This window comes from Lolium rigidum, chromosome 6 (genome assembly GCF_022539505.1).
Source record: "Lolium rigidum isolate FL_2022 chromosome 6, APGP_CSIRO_Lrig_0.1, whole genome shotgun sequence".
NCBI lineage: Eukaryota > Viridiplantae > Streptophyta > Magnoliopsida > Poales > Poaceae > Lolium > Lolium rigidum.
In genome coordinates, this window is record NC_061513.1 from 114,606,605 (window position 1) to 114,611,134 (window position 4,530).

A 4,530-nucleotide genomic window follows, 5' to 3' on the forward strand; every position below is an offset into this window, starting at 1 on the left:
AGCAGCGGTTGGAGGAGTTTCGACGCTGCGGACTAGCGGATCGACGCGTTTGGGGCCGGAGTCGCCGTGTTGAGAGGGTCCTTCAACGGCTCGGCGCCCTGCTCCGCCGGATCTCCGTGCTTGTCTGCCGACGGCGCGGGCAAAGCCGGTGGAGGCGGGTTCATGGCGTCCATCGCGAAGCTGCAGAAGATGATGGTGGAGGAGGTTGCGGATGATCAGAATGCACGAGTTCCTGTGCGCGTGCGGGGCGGCGGAGGCGGTGCGTGCCGCCGCGGTCGCGGGCGGCAGCAAGTGCGTCGATAGGGACGGCGCCGTCAAGGACAAAGCGGACGAGCTCAAGGCGTGGCTGGACCTGCTCCCGACCAGCACCAACGGGTTGGTGTGCCAGCTGGACGACTTCCTGGACGGCATTGTGGGGTGCGGAAGGAGTTGTCCGATCTCTGCAGCCAACACTGAATTTCCACGGACGAACGAATGATGATGACCCCTGGAATCTTGTCAACTGCTTGCAACGCGTGGTGGCAAGTAAAGCAACTCCTCGCTGAATGTCCTGCCTGCTTCATCAGCGGTCATGGTGAGCAGCAACCAATTTGTGCATGTGCGCAATGGTGAGACTTTTCTGTCGTATATGATCTCTACACATAGTTCAGTTTCATATCCTATGTAGATAGTATTTCTATAGTGTAGAACCATCTGTATGTGCTATGTGCATATCTTATCTTTCCGCGGTGTAGTTTTTCTGAGTTTTTTGACACTTGGGATGTAGTTTAGCACTTCAGTGTGTGTTATTCCAACTAAGATTAATATAGTACAATGTAATTATGTTTAAATCAGGTTAGTTAATTCTGCTTGTACCATGATGTACTTTCTTTATGTATACACCGGAATGTTATTATGCTCATGTAAGGATGTTGTTTTTTTTGTAGTTATCCTTACATCAAGATGTATTTTTTTTATCAAACATGCCTGGGAGTATCATTTCTATTAGGAAGAAAGCGCTAAGAAAGCACAAGCAACCTCTATCGCTCGGTTGGTTCGCTGCTGGCGTTTTGCTCGATGCAAGATTGGAGCTGGTGGTGTTCTATCGCCTTTTTTTTGGTAACTACTTTCTATCTCTGTACATCATTAGAGAGTGAGACCATTTAGATAGAAATGAACCTACTGATCCAATCTGATTGCTTCACCCATTTGTTTGGTATTCATCTGTGGTTGAAAACTTGCATCTTGGGAGATAAATCTCTGCACTTCAAAGCTATTTTTTGCACTGTGTTGGTGATAGTCTCTGCGGGCAATATGTTGTAGCTCTAAAAAAGATGGCATGTAAAAGTTTATCAGTACTGCCATGGTTGCAGCCGACCAATCCTCTGAATTTTTGGTTCAACTAGCTTTGAGTTTATGTTGATATTTCTTGGGAAGAAACTATGCTTATTAATGTTTTTTCGCAAGTACTCGTGGATGTAAAAAACCTATAAAACCATGAGTATTATATGTTATTCTTGTGCATGCACAATGTAAGCTTTTTTACACCTAGAGTTTTAAATTTTATTGCAAAGTTGGTGTTACTGTATAATCTTAGGCTGTAAAATTTGTATATTAATTACATCTTGTTCATATGGATGTACTGTTTATCCTACACAGGATGTACTTTTATACTCACAGGTTATAAGATAGAATTTTTCAAGTTTTTATAGATCTAACAATCCATGTTTTATTTGTATGTAATTTTATACACAGGATGTAAAATCATGAATATTGTATGTAATTTTTATGCACATAGGATGTATATTTTTTTCTCTTGAAGTTTTTTGATCATATCATGCATAAACAGGATGTATTTTTTCTCAATTTTTTACATCGTAATCCATGTTCACGGGATTATAGATTTTAATGGGTTTCTAATGCATAAATCATGTATTTAATTATTGCAAGATTTAAATTCCAGCCATAGTTACATAGTTGCCTTTGCTAGTTCGTGTATTAGGATGTATTAATTTTGGTTTTGTAGTTAGGGTAACAGCATGAGTATTTTTTCGCCATGGTCCAAATAAACTTCTGCCATGATAGAATGTAAATTACTAGGAAAAATAACATCTATATTTTCTTATTTTTTGCAGGAGTGCCCAATTTTCAAGTAATTTTGTCTAGTGGAGACTTATTCTGTGTTAACTGAAATCTTTCGTCTCCTTCAGAGTCTTCACTTCACAATGTATGCACTGTTTCAACCCATGTGTCTACAGGCGGGCAGGTAAGGCCTGATTGGTTGCTAGCAGCGTTTTCCTGCACATGGGGAGATTTTCTCCTTGGAGCCATGTTCAACTGAGCCAAATCTAAAACCATGTTGTGCATATTGATTGATTGCTAACAATTTATTTTTTGGCTACGAGGGAGAAACAGAAGTTCGTGTTTGGTTCGCAACAAAGATGAATTTTGGTGTCGTGCACGACGTTTGGATGCGTGCACGCAAAGATGTATTTTTTTCTATATAATGCATTTGCTATTTTCCTTTTAACTTAATAATCTGGTGTGATTTGGAAATAGCAACTGTACGTGTAAAACTGGATATTGCAATTTTACAACTAAGTAAAACTGGATGTAATTGTGCAATATAAACACATCATCTTTTTATTTGATTGATTCTGAACTCTACTATTATTTTTTCTCCAGGGGCTGGGATCATGCATTTGTTTTTGGCATCCCTAAAGTGTAGAAGCCAGATGGTGCTGGTTTTTCACCACATGGTGCAGCAACAAAGGAAAAGTTACATAAGTAGCAACCAAATTTTTTGCCTCGCTGGATCCGAAGATTATTTCCCCTACCAATACAAAAAAAATGGTGCATTTTCTAAGGCACGTACTTATGAAACGTACACAAACTATGTCATTAAGGGTTTAGTACATTTTTTCTTTAAGTTTTATATAATTTGGTTTTCATGATTATCGACAGTACTTGGGAGGCATTTTGTTCGTCCTTGTTTCCCTTGAGTTTTAGCTTGATGATGTAATAATGTTGATATATTTACATCTAGCCTCAGCATGAGGATTATTGTATCTTTTTCCCTGAGTTTTTGAAGGGGGTGCCGGGAAAAAGGGCATGTTTCGTTGATCACTCGAGCCAACTTTCAGCTACCGAGGATTGGTAAGCTTTTCGTGATCGCTTCTTTCACGTGCCGGAAAAACTGAGCTATGCGCACTGGGGAAAGGAAGAGCCGTAGCAGACTAGAACTTTCCATTTATGGAACACGCGGTTACAATTGCATGATTCTTTCTATATTAGGGAGGGGCACCGTGTAAGACCATTTCGTGCGCGCGCACCGTGTAGCCAGACCCAATTACAAATAGATTCTTGGACCAACTAGCCACGATAACACACACTCATAGATTCTTGGACCAACTAGCCACGATAACACACACTCGCTCGCGTCAAAGGCTTGCCACCATTCTCACCCCTCCACCATCGGAGAAAAGCAAAGCTTGTCGTACTAAAGTTTCTTTTAGTAGACAAATGGGAAGCAGTGCTAAGGTCTCAAAGGATCAGCGCTGCTTCGCTGTGGCTGCCTCTATCGCTCGGTCTCTATGAGGAGGCGTCTAGACTCCTCCGTCGCCAAGCGCTCGACGGAGATGTCAATAATGTGGTGGAGGATGGCCTCGTTTCCCATCTCGCGGTTACAGGCATGGTCGGGCGGCGGAGGTAGCGCCGACGTGCAACCGTTGAGGTCCAACATGGAGTACATGGTTGCGAGGCAGCGGTGATTCTGGTGGAGTGCGATGGTGGTGTGGTATTTTTGCGAGGTGGCGGTGGCTCTCGTGGAGTGCAACAACAACAAGGAGTGTGGATTTGAGAGCTAGAAAGGGGGTTTATAGTAATCAGCGACGCGAAAACCGAAGGCGGGAAGCCGTGGAGAAAGGACGGGAAGTGTCGGTGTGGCATTATTGCTGCCGCACGTCAGCGATGCGTAGAGAAGGCGGAGAGCCAACGAGACGTCTCGCATGCCTCAAACTCAAAAACCACCATCGCCATTATGAAAAGCTAAACATCTACTGTATAATGGGGACAGCCTCGGAGCGTCGGATATTGTGTTGAGTCGCACCGAAGAAATAAAGCTTTTAGAGTGTGCAGCTGGGCGCTTATATCTCTTTAAAGGACGCTTTTTGAAACACGACTAAACTCTAAAGATACTATAAGCCCCTTCTAACAAACTGCACTGCTGAAAGAAAACTAGGCCACGAAATCAAAATCAATCACTGAGTCCAGCAAGGAGGCTCCGAGATGCAATCTAGCCAAGCCGCGCGCTGTGGCGATGGTTGGCGATGGTTGGCGTTGGTTGCCTAGATCTTGACCGCCCGGGCGCCGCGCCTCTGCTAATATCTGTCTGTCCCGGGCAATGGCGCGGCACAATCCCACATGGCAGTGGCATGGAGACGACGATAAACTAACCTGGGTGCCACCTGGCGCTCTCCGATTCGCTGTGTTGTTTATACGCCGCTGCTGATAAGATCTCCACCCACGGAACCTGAGGCAGGCAATCATTGA

At 43.9% G+C, this 4,530-nt stretch overlaps 1 long non-coding RNA gene across 2 annotated transcripts; it reads left to right on the top strand.

The window, feature by feature from the left end:
- The first annotated feature begins 297 nt into the window (after window positions 1-297).
- LOC124667811 lies at window positions 298-3,105 on the top strand. 2 transcript variants are annotated; one of them, XR_006991416.1, is made up of 3 exons: window positions 298-608; window positions 927-1,098; window positions 2,115-3,105. It is a non-coding gene; the product is annotated as an uncharacterized LOC124667811 (long non-coding RNA). The 2 variants fall into 2 exon arrangements; XR_006991415.1 differs by having other exon boundaries at window positions 298-1,098.
- Window positions 3,106-4,530: the final 1,425 nt, after the last annotated feature.